Source organism: Tamandua tetradactyla, chromosome 4 (genome assembly GCF_023851605.1).
Source record: "Tamandua tetradactyla isolate mTamTet1 chromosome 4, mTamTet1.pri, whole genome shotgun sequence".
Lineage (NCBI taxonomy): Eukaryota > Metazoa > Chordata > Mammalia > Pilosa > Myrmecophagidae > Tamandua > Tamandua tetradactyla.
Genome location: NC_135330.1, coordinates 145,185,289 through 145,201,667, shown reverse-complemented (window position 1 = coordinate 145,201,667; position 16,379 = coordinate 145,185,289). Strand labels below are relative to the sequence as shown.

Genomic DNA, 16,379 nt, shown 5'->3' with positions numbered 1-16,379 from the left:
GATGATATCTCATTATGGTTTTAATTTGCATTTTCCTAATAGCTAGTGAATTGCACATCTTTTCATGTGCCTTTTAGCCATTTGTATTTCCTCTTCTGAAAAGTGTCTGTTAATGTTCTTTGTCCAAGTTTTTATTGGGTTGTTTGTCTTTTTGTTGTTGAGCTGAGAATTTCTTTACATATTATGGATATTAAACCCTTATCTATGTGGTTTCCAAACAAGCCCTTTATCTTGAAGCTTGCTCCTATGACCCTTATTACTATAGTAGAGAAACTAAGCCTACCTATAATTATGCCTAAGATTTACTTCCAGAGAACCTTTCTGATGCTCAAATGTGGCCTCTCTTTCTCTAAGCCCAACTCTGCAAGTAAAATCATTGCTTTCCCCACTAAATGGGACATGACATCCAGGGGTGTGTCTCCCTAGCAACATGGGGCATGACTCCCAGGGATGAGCCTGGCCCTGGTACAGTAAGATCGACAATGCCTTCCCAATCAAAAGGGGGAAAAGAAATGAAACAAAGTAAGGTGTCAGTGAACTAAGAGATTTCAAATAGAGTCAAGAGATTATTCTGGAGGCTACAATTACGCAAGCTTCAGCTAGATATTGCGAATTGCCACAGTTCGCCAACCCCCAAACAACATCATTCCTGTTAACCCTAAAGAATACCAAGGGCTCTGAGATCCTACAAAAGTTGCATGTGCTAAGTTTACTTTACAGAAACCTCAAACCTTCAGATGGGTTCCTAGGCCAGATAAGTCCTGAAACCCAGAGGTTCCAGTTTCTCCAAGAACATCAACTAGTTCTACCCCCTCATTCTGTATTCTCGACACCCCTGTTCAACATGAAAAAAGTTAGAATAGGCATAATCTAAATATCCCTAAAGATTGAGAGAAGGATCAAAGGAGAAGGAGGAGTTAAACAGAGAAGTTAGTATTTAATAAATGACTACTGAATTATTATATTGACATTTCTTTTTAGTTTCCAGTGTCTTGGAGAAGCTAGAAAGAAAAACCTGAAACTGTGGAACTGTAACCCATAGCAAACGTTGAAATCTGTTCTATAACTACTTGTTAAAATGTAGTTTGAAATTTATTGTTTTTTAATATATATGTTATATTGCACAATAAAAAATGTTTTTAAAAAATTGAGTGATGAGATATTCAGGACAGTGATATCATATGTCTGCAAATGACTTTCAAATATTACAGCAAGAAAATAATTTTTCCATGTATATGGAATGAGAAATGTTTAAAATTGTCGAACATGTTAATACTTTTGAATCTAGTAAAGGATATGTTGGTGTCTAATACTTTTGAATCTAGTGAAGGATATGTTAGTGTCTTTTTGTATCCTTCTTTCATTTCTATTTTTGAAATTTTAAAATAAAAAGTTGTCAGAAAAGTACATTTTTAAAAAAATTTCCTTTTAAAATAAGTGAATAATATACGTAATAAATATGTAAGCAATGAAGTTTTATGTAATGAATATCCATAAGCACACCACAAAACACGAGCTCTTCCCGCGGCTTTCCCTCTGTGGCGTTCCCCATATGGCCTCCAGCAGGAGGATTAGGGCCCACCCTGATTCAGCTGGGCCACGCCTCCACCCGAGGAACCTCACCCATAGGAATGGATTAGGATTAGAACATGTTTTTCTGGGGTACATAATGCAAACCACTACACCCTGCTTCATGCCCTGGTTTATTTTCAATCCTAAACAGCATCCATAAATACTTTCGCATATACCTCTAAAAGGTGGGGATTCTTGTTCATTATACTTACCCACAAACCTATTATAACACCTAAAAAAACGAATTCTATTTTTAAAATATCATCTTTTTTCCTTTTAACAATTTGTCAATTCAAATCAGGATCAAAATGGAGTCTATACATGGTAATTAGTTGATGTCTCTCTCAGTCTATCAATTCCTGCTCCTTTTTTCTCTCCCTGAATTTCTATATCTGAATATTTTGAAACTATTTTATTAAATATATCCAATTTTGGAAATGCATCTTCCCAATGAATTAAAACTTATCATTATGTAGTAATCCTATATCCCTTTTTTTTTCATTTTTCTTCATGTGATTGTGTTTGCTATCAATATAGTTACCCCAGCGTCCCTGTGTTAGCATTTCCCTAGCCTATTTATTCCACATTTTACTTGTGTTTGATCTTGTGCCCCTAGAGTTAGGTCTATTTCTGATTAAGAACATACAACTGGGCTTCAGCTTATTTTTTACCGAATCTGTCATTTGCCTTTTTTTCTTTAAACTTTTTATTTTGAATGCCACCTGCCTTTTAACAGTCACATTTAGTTGTTAGTCTGTTTATATTGTGACATTACTATTATACTGTGTTATACTAAATGTGTGGTATACTGCAATTACTGTCATAGTTGTGGTTGTTTCTAAAGTTTTATTTTATCATTTCTATTTTTGCCATTTTGTCTATGCTACATTTTTCCCCTTACTTTTTAATTTTTTGGCATTTTTCCCTCTATATTCTAACTTGGAAATAACAAATGGAAATAATAAACTTTATTTCTTTTCTTTAGTAGATATACTTGAAATTTTCCCATACACATTGAACTTTATAAAATCTAATATTAAATATTTTCATATACTTCCTGACCCTGAATGGTATAATATATTAGAACACTTTAATCATTCCTCTCTTGACTTACATGCTACAATTTTCCAGTTTTAATCCTGTTCCTTTAAAGATGCCACACAGATTAAACAGTATTATTATCCTTATTTTTATTATTATATTGAGACCATGTTTATTAGCATTTATACATTGTTGCTGTTTTATTTGTTGATTATTATTTCTTGCATCCCAGATAATATTTCTGGGAGAATATTCTTTCTTCAGTTTTTTTTCGCTTTGGTGGAATACTTCCTTAGTTTTTGTTATCTATGGATGATTTCAACCTCAAGGATTTTTTAATACCCTCATTTTTGAAAGACAGCTTTCAAGTACATATTTCTGGACTGACCATTATTTTTTCCTAAGTTTCACTCTGTTGGGTCGAGCCATGAATTTCTTTTAATTTGTTCTGCTCAGGATATGTTGGTTTGTCTGAATCTGTGAATTCATGTTTTCATAATTCTGGGGAAAAAATTCTGCGAGTATCTCTTCAACTATAGCCTCTCATCCATTGTATTTATTTAGACATTTGTTAGATGTCTTTATTCTATTCTCCATATCTCCTTGACTCTCTAGGCTGCACCCCTGTGGTAATGCCTTTGGATATCTCTTGCAGTTCGGTAATTGTCTAGTCAGCTATTGTTTGACCCCCCTCTTGCCTTCTTGCTATTTGACCTAACCATTGACTTTTATTGAAACAATTATATTTCATTTCACAAGGATTGAATTTTTTTCTAATTTGCCAATTTATTATGGATAAATTTTTATGGTTTACTCATCTTTGTGACTGCGTCATTATTTCTTTAAACATTGTAAACAAAATTGTGTTCTTTGTGATTTCATTTATTTCTCTAAACATTGTATATAAATGTTACATTTCAATATATGCAGTCCTTGCCCTTTATACACCTTGTCTGTTGCTTCTGCTGACTGTTTCATATGGTGATCTTTGTGAATTCATTGCATTATCTTAACTGGTGAAAGTCCTGTGATCTTAAAATAGGGGTTTTCTCCTTGTGATAGCTAGGTCCAGGTGTCAGCTTGGCCAGGTGATGAAGCCCTGTTCTGTTTCTGTTGCCTTAAATCATCAGTATGTGAAATTCATCTATGGCTGATTACATTTGCAATAGGCTAAGGGGAGTGCCTTCCACAATAAGTGAGGTTTAATTTAATTAAATAAGCTGTAGGCTTAAAATTGAGAGGTCAGAAGAGAGCTCAGTAGCTCAGTATACCTCATCTCAGCACTTACAGCTCAGCCTAGATGTGTGGAGATGGAGAAAGGAATTGCCGCAGAGAAAGCCATTGGAACACAGAAGTCAGGAGAGAAGGCCAGCAGACATCACCCTGTGCCTTCCCACTTAACAGCCAACCTCAGATGAAAGCTAGCTGCCTTCCTGGTGAAGAACTATAAATGTTTAACTAAATAAATCCCCTTATTAAAAGCCGATCCATCTCTGGTGTGTCACATTTTGGCAGCTTTAGCAAATTCAAAACACTCCCCCCAAAATATGTTACACTCCTACTTTTGTTATGAACCAGAAGATTTCACTGATCTAGGAACACTTTGGAATAGCTTGAGCTTCCAGGCTCAGTTTGAGGCTCAGCTCTCCCATTCCCACCACCCACCCCTTCAACCCTACACTTATGGAATCTATCCTTAAGGCAAAACGATGAATTTATATGCCCACAGCAAAGGCACCCGGCTCTAGCCCCAGGTTTACAGATTTATTTTTGTATTTAAGGGGTTATCCTTAGAAAATTTTCCTATGATTTGCAAAACTATTAATGTCTCCAAAGTATGCCCTATCCAGAAGTTAAATATTCTATAATGGATATACATTTCTGAGAATATTTAGACCAACATAATATCAGAAGTAGACATCCTTAATGCAATTTTCACCTTCCTGTGGATGACTAAATACTCTTATTACAAATAGGATCATTTCTAAAAGACAGCACTGTTTTTGAATACAATTCTTCTTCTATCCATAAACAAACTGATTTTTAATATGAAGTACAGAAAATGTTATAACTAATGTCACTTGAAGAACCTGTTCTGATATTTCATTCAGTTTAATTAATTGCTGTTGTGAAATACATTTGTAAAACAAATGGAATTTAGTTCTCTGTCCTGGGACCAGTTGGATAGTAAGCAAATATGCCAATCAGAAGACAATTTATTGTAGTTGAATAAGGAAAGTAGTACTCAGTCAAGGATGAAGGAAGAATTCTAGTTAATAAATGAAATGAGCCCAGTAGAATACTGAATGATTAAGGAGAGAGAGAGAGAGAAAATACTTGAGTCAAAGTTTAAAATACTGTTAAAGAGGAAATAAGTAAAGGAAGTGGTTTATAGACTGGGGGATTATATATTGACTTGAGATTTTTACCTCTATTGACAGGAAACATAATAGCTATAGCTTTTTTTTAATAGAGCAAATACATTAGGAGAAGAAACTGTAAATTTTCACATTAATCAGCTTTGCATAGTGCATCTAGATGCTCTCTCAAGGCTTGATTTTAAAGAAAGATAGAATGTGGTACACCTACAAGGTGCTGGATTCTCTATGTGTCTTTTATTCATTCTTACATCAACCCTAGAAGGTAGAGTTAAAATAGCTGGCGCTCAAAGAAGTTAAATATGGATACAGATAATATAACTAATAAGAGTGACAATAAGTCCTGAACCCAGGTTTCTCTGGTTCCAACTCAGTGCTTTTTATTTGCAAGACTAAACTATGTCATAGCTTAAATAAGTGTTCATAAGTTGTTTTCTTCCTTGGCTTCTCTCTTTTATTGAGATACAGTTTCTCGACAGTGCCCACCTATCTAACCCAGAATTGTCTCTTTGGCACCAAAAGATAGAGAACAACAACAACAACAAAACTAAGTAAAAACAAACAAACAAACAAACAAACAAAAAAAGGCCTGGATTTTTGAGATCATAGTGCATGAGAACTAAAGGCCTCTGATCTCTGATACATGAAAACTGTAGGGAGGGTGGGTAAGCTGTGAGGCTTGGGTAATGGACCTTGGTCTAGGGGTCTCTAGGAACTGTGAACAGGCTGCAGTTAAGCACAGAATTTCTGAGCTCTTAATAAGTATAAGATGGGACTATTTAATTATTACCCTGAGAAAACAGAACTTAATAACTTTAAAACATTGACAGGGTGGTGAGAAAATTGTCTGGTGGGAGCAAGGAATGAATAACAGAACTCACTAAATTGGCAAATAGAAACCTGGGAAAAGGAAAAGAACTAACAATTTCCAGAAGATAAAATACAAAAGGTAGTCATGCACACATTTTAAATATATTTAAACACATCTCTAGAAAATAAAAAATAATTAATGCAAATAATGATATACCAGTTTTGCCTATCAATTTGGAAAATTTCCTTTAATTAAATGTCAGCAACAATACTATGAGACTGATACTTTTACAATTGCTCTTGGGAATTAAACTTGATATAATCTTTCTTGAAAGCAATGTACAGTTTGCAAAAGCCTTAAAAAAATACCTGTTCATTAAGTATTTATACTCCTAGGTATTTAGCCAACTGAAATAAATCTGGAGATCATGGCAAAATTTTATAGGGAAGGATATACAGGCTGACCTTATTCTTAAGGGTGTAAAAATGGAAACACTTGTACAACAAAATGAGAATTGTTGAATACAATGTCATACTTCTGGAAGTTTGCTTATTATATTGCCATTAAATAAAATTCTCAATAATTATTAATTACGTAGAGAATTATTATTTTGGGTGAAAAAACAAGATACAATATATATACAGAATAATCTTAAAATACCTTTAAAAATAAATGCACACACACAAAAAATAAAAAAATAAATGCACACATAACCTTTTTGGTCCTGGGAGCTGCAGGGCTGAGTCAGCTCTGTTGCCCACTTTGCCATCATGATGAAACAGCCCACCTCCTTTGCCAAGGTTCAAGAGAAACTGCAGCAAGAAGAGTACCTGGAACATAGCGTCCACACCTTTGGATCCACAGCAGCGTTAACACCCAGGACATGCTCTGCAGGTTGGTGCCAAGCTAGTGGTCAAGCATGGCAAGTGTACCAGGGCCTGACCATTCCTGCCCAATACAGGACTCCTTTGATGACATTCTTTGCAATGGAATTTCCCATTGGCCTGGCTGAGGCTTCCTCAGAGGTGTAATGCAGTTTGAGACCCCTTTCATCTACCTCTTTTCCTTTTCTCCTTTCACAGATGTCAAATCAGCATAAAGGTTTAGAGACTTTCCTTACCTACTCCTAATCACTTTCTTCTTTATCCTTCATAGACATTTCCCCCAATATATGTCCATATATATGTCCCTCTTTGCATCTACTTCTTAGAAAACTGAAGCTGACTCAGAAACCCCATTTAAAAGAGAAAAAGACTTGAATGAGTAATTCATACAAAAAGTAACTGAAATGGCCATACATAGATGCACACAGAATATGTACACACAAATAAAAGAATGTACGGTAGGTAGACTGGAAGAAATCTACCGCAAACTCATGAAACTGAACACTACAGAATGAAAGGAAATTGGGTTAGAGTATGAAGACTAAGGGGAAACAAGATGGGGTATCAACAACAAGATGGGGTATATTCATGGACCAGTAAAAGGGCTAAAAAGAGCAGTGGTCCCATAACAGCAACAGTTAATATTTACTGAATTCCTACTACGTGCTGAGCACTGTTCTAAGAATTAACACACAAGAATCCTGTGATGCAGATAGTACTACAACCTCTACTTTACAGATGGGAAATTGAGGTACAGAGCTTAAGTAATGTACCCAAGCTGTTTAAAAAATAATTCACTCAAGTTCTGTTTAAAAGGCAATGTACATATACTATTAATAGATGTTATTCTCAATGCCATTTAAAAATATGATGGGAAACAAAATAGACTGAAATATTGCATTCAGCCACATTCAATTTTGTAACCTCTGGCACATTTTTAAACTTTCTGGACTTAGTTTTCCCAGCTAGAATATAGGAATGGTTCTTTGTAATTTTAAATTATTTGGGGAGAATTGATAGCATGGTATACAGAAATACTGGTATCAGCTTATGTACTAGAGAAACTAAATTTTCAAGAGGAAAATAGGTAGAATGTACATTTAGAAAATTTATAGGCATGTAATAAATAAAGCCAAATATCAACTAAAATTTATTTTAGCCAATTAATTTCATTCCTCCTTAGTATGTATTTATGCATAAATACATCCATGTATGTATCCCTAAAGGTCTGTAAGTAGGTGTTACTTTACCAGAGCTGGTAATAAATTTAAATGCCACTACATTGACTTCCAAGTTCACACTCTTGGGAAGAGAACAGTAACAATGAATCAGCTTACTGAGGTTCTCTTTGACAAATAATTCATTATAATCACAAAGCATAAGATGCCACAGTGATGATTTCTGTGTAAAATGGAACAGGAAGGACGAGAATGGAATGTTCTCAAGATTCTGCAAAATTCTGCTAAACCTCTAATGAACCTGGGCCCATCCTCTCACATTTTACTTCTCCAATCCAATTAGTTCCCTTTGTGAAATAGGGCTTTGTTCTTTCTGAATGTTAGCTTTATTAAAATGGCCAAATAAATTAAATAATACATTTCCTGAGGTATTTTGACTTAATTTACTTATTTACTTATTAACAGGGCTCTCCTGTGGTCTCACATGTTGACTAATCCATTTCACAAAAAACTAACTACTATTGTGGTAGTCTACAGATGTATTGTTCTATTGCCATGATCATAAAGTATGGAACCACTGCAATAAGATTTATATATTTTATAACAGTTCCTTTATCATAGTTATTAGATCTGTTTAACTATGAAAAAGCAATAACCCTAATAAGTGAAACATCCACAAAATAACCCTAATATTTAGAATGTTGGAACTTTTATAATATGAAATAAAAATGTGTTCATTACTTTTAAGGTGCCTCATGCTACACTTTTAATTGGAAAATGCATATTTCTTGGACAGGATAGGAAGTTGATTCTCTGCTTTGTATTATTTTATGTCAGGGTAAAGAATGTGATGGTAGCTAGAAAATGCATTGGGGGCCAAGATATTGCATACACAAACAAACATGTACTTATATACTTTGAGGTGTTCACTTTTAGAGGCCTTATGAAGTAAGGATATAAAAGTAAGGATGGAAGGATAAAGATTAAAGAACTATGTCAGAGTAATGATGTAAACTAAAATACACTATGCACCTATTTTGTAAACAATATTGGTGGGTTGACTTCTAGAATTTACTGTTATCTGGTTTCCTTGTTTTATTTCCTTTGGCGCAAAGATTAAATAAAGTTAACTTCTAATTCACTGAAGTAAAACTATTGTGTGAGCAAGTGGGGGTGGTGTGAGGAAAGAGCTGAATGTATATAAAAAATATTTCTAATAGCTTTCAATACTGAATTTGCTGGTATTACAAAAATAAAAGGTTAAATTAGTCACCCTTTCCATTTATAAAGAGCCAGAATAATTTTTCTGTTGCCACAGTAGCATTGAGGCTGACCTACTTCCCCAAACTAAAACTGAAGCAGACAAAGTGGTTGGCTTAGAAGGGGGATTTTCTGTCTGTGGTCCAGTATTCATGGGGTTCTCACACCATTCAGTTTTATAAAGCATGCAAAGGTTGATGTGAAGCTAGATTTCTTTCACCTTTCCTTGAAATGACTTAAGAAGGAAGCTAGATAATGTTTTGCTGAGCCTATTGTAACAACTGTAGTTAGGTAAGTATGTCTCATATCATTTGCATGATACACTTCTCAGTGTATTCATGTCTTACAACAGTGGTAACTTAACAGAGAATTATCTACTCTTGCTTGCTGGTAATTTATGGATTAGAATTGTTTTACTTTGAGACTCTCCTTCTTTACCTAACAGACAAGGAGATCAGCCCCTGTCAACCAGAGTGGGAGGGCAGAATCTGTGTACCAGGCCAGGAGGTTATCACCTGTCTACCAGATCAGGTGGGTAATATCTTCAAAAAGGGAATGGATAAACAGACTATAGCACATCCATACAAAGGTTATTATTCCAAGAGAAAAAGAAATGAGATATCAAGCAAGGAAAAGATATGGAGGAATCTTAAATGTATATCGGTAAGTGAGAGGAACCAGTCTGAAAAAGCTACATACCATATGAATTCACCTATATGATATTCTGGGAAAGGCAAAACTATAGAGACAGTAAACAGATCACTGGCTATCAGGGGTTCAAGGGAAGAGGGGAAGGAATTAATAGGAGATTTTTAGGGCAGTGTAATGGTAGATACATGATATCACGCATTTGTCAAAAACACATAGAACTGTATGACATAAAGAGTGAACCCTAACATAAACAATTGACTTTAGTTCGTAAAATTGTATCAATATTGGTTCATCAATTTGTATCACATTAATGCAAGATGTTAATAATAGGGGAAACTGAGGGCAGGAAGAGCAATGGGCTGTAGGTGGGAATTCTCTGTACTTTCTGTAAACCTAAAACTTAATAAACTTTATGCAAAATTTAGAAGACTATCATATAATGGGCAATGTGTATGATTTAACAACTAAGTCCTGCTTATCTTTGGTATAGAAATGTAAATGTTAGAAAATAAACTCTTGAATATGGAGTAATAATGCACTCTTGAATATGGAGTAATAATGCATTACACTTGCATAAGAGGTAGAAGTTCAAAGAAATAGATTATAATTAGTTACAGTCTTATAGAATTTAGTTTCAGATAGTAAATATATTCTAAGTACAGCATTTATTCAATTAATATTTTAAGAAAAGTTATGGGATAAATACATTTGTACAAAGCCTGGCTACTAAAGGTCTGGTGATTTTTTTTCTCGCAAACATCTTAATTTGAACCACTTTGCAATGTAAGAAATCTAAAATGGTTATGCATAATTTCAGTCTTTCCAAAATGTGATTTTGTAGTGGATAAATCAAGAATTTGTTCATGTTAAGGTATATCAATAAAATAAGGTGGTAATATGACACATACCTAGATCTTATTAATCTGGTTCAAACTAGAAATTAATAAATGACTATTTCAGTGGAAAAAAATTAATTTTAAAGATAAATACTATATATTTTATAAGAATTTTACATTTTAATAATTGGAAAGAATGCAGAACTAGCTATTTGCTTATTCATTCATTTATATATATTACCCATGCTATTGCTCAGAGATTTCAGTGGATTTATGCCCAGAGCACATATATTGAGATAATAAAATAAAAATAAAAGTAGAAAATTGAGAACAGGGATATGATGAAAAATACGGAAACCAGAAGGAATGCTAGGGTATTAGGTCTGTTCTCAGAGGCCAATGTTTCTCAACATCACCGCTATTGGGTGGGAATCTTATAGCAAATATTTTGTAATAACTTTTTTACTAGTCTGATATTAAATTAAGAAATAATATAAATAATATAGTTTTATATGTAATAAAAAGAAAATGCTCAATACAAAGGAAAACTAACACACACTTCTGGCAGAATTTCACTAAAGATATAATGAAGTAATCAGATACTTGAATTTAAAAGGTGATTCATTATGAATGTGACAACTACAAAGACAGATTGATACGGGTTCATTATATTGGTTCCCAATACAATGAATAACATTCCAAACAAAGTAAAGATCAAACTTCTTTTGGGTTACACCTTTCTTATATTTCTGAAAAATTCTTAAAACTGGACCAAAACAACAACAAAAACAAAATACAGCATCTGAGGTAGCTCGTTTCCAAAGATAATCCTCAATAATTCCTCTCCTCCTTGAACAGGCAAGACGCTTGAATGTGGACTGGCCTTGAGCTTGGCCTTGACCAATGGAAAGAAGCAGAAATGATGTTCTGGGACCAAGCGGGAAGAGAACTGGCAAGCTTCCATTCACCACCATTTGAAACCCAGCTCCCATGGTATGAGAAGCCCAAGCCCTGTGGACACACCACATGAAGAAGTCTGGAATTATTCAAGTGACAGCTCCAGATCAACTCCCTATCAACTGCTGGCACCAACTGCCAGCTGTGTGAATGAGCCAACTTGTATGTTTGAGCCCAGTTAAACACCCAGATGCTACAGCACCAGTCAACATGACATGGAGCGGAAGAACTGCCCAGATGAGCCCAGTTATATGCTGGGAAGTTTGATCTTTGCTTTGTTTAGAATGTTATTCATTATATTGGGATCACCAATATAATGAACCCGTATCAATCTGTCTTTGTAGTTGTCACATTCATAATGAATCACCTTTTAAATTCAAGTATCTGATTACTTCATTATATCTTTAGTGAAATTCTGCCAAAAGTGTGTGTTAGTTTTCCTTTGTATTGAGCATATACAATACAAGCACACAATCTTGGGAGATAATAAACTTTTACTCTATTGTCTATGTTTTCGGTTGCTTTATTATATAGCAATAGACAACCCAAATAGTACTTAAATGTAAAACTGAATTGGGTTCTACCTAGAGACAGATATAAACAGATTTTTCACCAATCTGAAAATCCAGTGAAACATTTGGAAGCCTTGCAGATCAGGGAATATTTCTTCATTGTGTGGTACTGTCCAATGTAATATAGGACATTTATCATCCCTAGCCCCTACCCTAAATGTCAGGAATATTTCCTGGTTATTGTGATGCCCAACAACATCTCTACACATTTCCAAAATGCTCTCTAGGGGGGATAGTACTAATTCTGCTAAGAGCCACTGGCTAAAAAGTAATTATTTAGCTAGTGACTATGATGGAAGGTAATACCAGGAAAAGTGGAGGTACAATATAATCCTTGTCTTCAAGAAACTCACAGTTTAATTGGCAAATTGAAGAAATACATGACATTATAATACAAAGTGATAACCACCATGATGGAAATGTTTTCCTGGTACTGTGGTAGCAAGAGAACCGGCACTTAAATCAGCCTTGGATCAAGGTAAGTTTCCAGGAGGAGTTAATTATTGGACTGAGTTTTAAAGTAAACATAGGAGTTAGTCAGGTGGAGAAGAGGGAGAACGGAATCTCAGGCAGAGGAAACAACTCATGGAAAGACATAGTGTGGGGCACAAGCAGCCATAAAGTTAGCCAATAGACTGGGGTAGATTGTAATGTGTCTTTCATGCCCTGCTAAGGAGTTGATTTATACCAAATGCAATTTCATAGTCTTAGGTGGAGATAATGTCATGTGCTCACCATGCCATTATCCCAGCATCTCTTGTAGTTAAGTTGGGACCCTATGACTTGTTTGGCCAATGGATGTCAGTGCAAGTGATGTATGACAGTACTAGGCCTGGCCCTAGATAGCATCCGTGCAATTTTCCAATTCCTTTTCCCTGCATCATGGAGGGAACATGTAGAGGCTGCATGGTCCAGATGACAAAGCCCCAAGATGAAAGCGGGCTCTTGGACCTATGTCAGACTGTGAGTTTTGTGAGAAATAAATTTTATTGTGCTAAGCCCCTGACACTGAGGGTCTATCAGTCAGGATTCTGTCAGAAACAAATCACCCAAGATAGTTCAAATGAAGAGATTTTAATGGAGGGAATACTTTCCAAAGTATAGACAGGATAATGGAAGAATCATGGGAAGCAGGATGATGCTGCCTCCCTAGGGCTAAAGGGGCAAAGAGAGGAAAAAAGAGTTATTAGGACCCTGAGAGCAGGGCCATGGAAGCGACAACCCAACAGGAATTCTAGTTGGGACACTGGAAGTGGCACAATCTCAGCCAGATATGAGACTCCAAAGCAGGGAGAGTCAGAAATATATTTTTTGACCTACCTCTTCTCCTGCCCCCTGATCTCCTGAGAAGGTATCCCCATCTTCTGGGGCACAAAGCAGTTCAGCCAAGGGAGGAGTATGGCTCTAGCAGGTAAAAAGAATAAACAGCTCACAATGTGTGTCTGCTGTGGCAACTGGCATTAATTAGCCTGACTAACAGAATCACTGAAGGATTTTAATAGTTTCTTAAAAATAAAATTTTTATTGGGATATAATCCACATATCATGAAATTCAGCTTGTCAACATGTACACTGTGATTTTTGGCAAATTCACAGTTTCACAATCAATACTAATTCCAGAATATGTCATCACTCTCCAAAATCTCCATATTCATTAACAGTCGATCCCATCTTCCTCTGACCCTAGCCCCTGGCAACCACCAATCTACTTTCTGTTTTGATGGATTTAACAGTTCTGGATATTTCATATGAATGAGCATACATTAACTATGTGGCCTTTTGTGTCTGACTTCTTTTACTTAGTATAATGTTTTCAAGGCCCATCCATATTGTATAATATGTATCAGCCCTTCATTCCTTTTTATTGCTGAATAATATTTTATTGTATACAAATCTGGTTTTAAAAGATCACAGCAGTGTGGAGAATAGCTTACAGAGAATCAAAATCAGTGGCAGAGGAGAATGGCTACTGTACAGGCAACTGGGAGCAGAGGAGTAATGGCTCATCCTGATCACGTTCTCTAAGAACATTCTGTCAAATTCTTTCCGAACCAAGAAACAGGTTAGAGAAGATGAACCTCCAACTTTTATCATCATTATTCCCCCGATGATAGCATGTAGCTGCCATGAACAAAAGATAGCAGCTGGGAAGTTACTGCTGCAATTCCAACATGACCTGTCAAGGGCCTCAACTAAAGCAATCAGCATAGAGAGGAGAGAACTCTGCAAGAGTTAGAATGAATAGGAAAGCGTGACGTATTGTAGAGGGTGAGAGAAATGGAAGGACCTAACGTTATCCTCAGATTCTGGGCAAATAATGGTGTCATCCATTGAGATGGGGAAACCAGGAAAAGGAGGCTGTTTCAGGGTGGAGAGATGATGAATGCTGTTTTTGACATTGTGAATTTTAGGTACTTACAGGAATCCAGGTAGAGATGCCTCGAGTGCTAGGTAAATGGTTCTGGAGCTGATGTTACAGGTCTTGGCTAGAATGAGGATTTGGGGTTCATCAGCATAAAGATGATAAGTAAAGCCATGGACATTGGTGAACTCATTCAAAAGGACAAGTGTGTCCATACGACCATGGAAAATACTGTTAACAGGGGAATATATCCTACCTAATCTTCATTTTTCCTTCAAGTAGTGTGGCATCATTTGGCTCATTCTGATTTTTTAAAAAAATTCCCTCTCCCTATGGGGAGGTGCAGTAACTTATCTCTTTGTTGAATTAGAAAGTAGATATTGGGCATCTACAGCCTAGCCCCTTCCTCCTTTCTTCCAGGTAGGAGTTAGGTGCCTGCAGGGAGCATGTAAAATTCTTCCCTGTTACCTAGGGACAGCTGCCCTGCCAATTCTAAAGTGAATGGATGGATAAAATTTCTAAAACCTGGAGTATAGAGGAGAGGATTACTTCAGCTTTACATTAAGCTCTGTCCTCATGCTTAGCCATTATTATAATAAACATTTTTGTGCTCATTCGCTACAAACCTTTTTAACATTTATTTTATTTCATCTTTCAAAACTTGGAAGGGAAAAGACTACAACAAATACCACATCTATTCTAAATTTTTCAGTAGTTAAATACAAAGAGAATAAAGGGAATTATGATCAACTACATGATTTTTATTACTAAGCACTTTTTTGAATACTTAATTCAAAAAAATTTTCCCATGTAAGAAATATGGAACAAGGCATGCTACCATGAATAATGTCATCAATATTCTAGAGCAAATGTAATGATAAATTTTATGTGTCTTTTAATCGTAGTTATTGCTGTAGTTTAGGTTCCCCAGGAAACCAGCTCTGAAACAAAAAGTTTATATGCAGGGTGTTTATTAGGAAGCGTACCTAAGAATAACATCTGTCAAGTGAGAATTAGACAGAAGCAGAAGTTGAAGTGAGAATCCATTGAAACAGAGACATCAGTCAAACTCACAGGGAACTCTGGAACTGGGATGGCCCTGAGGATTATACCTACATTAAGGCAGTGAGGTTGGGCCTTTGTACCACTGAAATGATAAATCACTTAAAACAGACTGCAACTCAGAGAGGAGACAAAACCATGGGTCAAGCTGCAGCCCTCAGCTAAGGACAGTGCTCAGAGAAGGGCTCAGCTGTGAACTGTCAGCACTCTCTGGCAGCTGGGAAACAAACAGTGTGCCCTTTCCATTGCTCAGATCTACTTGCTTCCACAGGATTCTGGGCAGCCTTTTTTCCTGCAGAAACCTAAAAGGGGAAGATGAGTGGGATGAACTACAGCCCTTGTTGCTATAGATGGTTTAAAGGCTAAAACTGAAATTCATAATTCTCCCTCTACCGCCACTTCATTCTTGATTGCCCTTACTTTCACCTAGAACTTCTGCTAGACTAGGTGGCCTACATGATAAGATTACCCATTTTCATATCCCTGAGAGACATGAACCCCTGGTTACTATGACCTTCTCAGGTCACAGGGACTGTACTTTTCCATTCCACACTAATATTGAGTAAGTAGTACCAAGAGCCACACCGTGGATCACCTAAAAGCTGTGCCTATGTATATATGTACACTATGTAATGTCAGCCCTATCTACTTCTGATGAGAGGGGGTAATTACTCCTGCCAGTATAGAGATTCCTTTCTATTGTCTTCTGGTCTCCTGTATTAAGGATCCTGAAATGACTAAATGCAACCACAATTTAAAGTCAATTATACCTTTCAGAACCAGGATCTTTAGAACTACGAATCCTAAGCAGGAAA

The 16,379-nt window shown here is 35.9% G+C and overlaps 1 long non-coding RNA gene across 1 annotated transcript; it reads left to right on the top strand.

The window, feature by feature from the left end:
* Window positions 1–9,360: 9,360 nt before the first annotated feature.
* On the top strand, window positions 9,361–11,719 carry LOC143679406 (uncharacterized). Its single transcript, XR_013173721.1, has 3 exons — window positions 9,361–9,415; window positions 9,570–9,655; window positions 11,470–11,719. It is a non-coding gene; the product is annotated as an uncharacterized LOC143679406 (long non-coding RNA).
* Window positions 11,720–16,379: the final 4,660 nt, after the last annotated feature.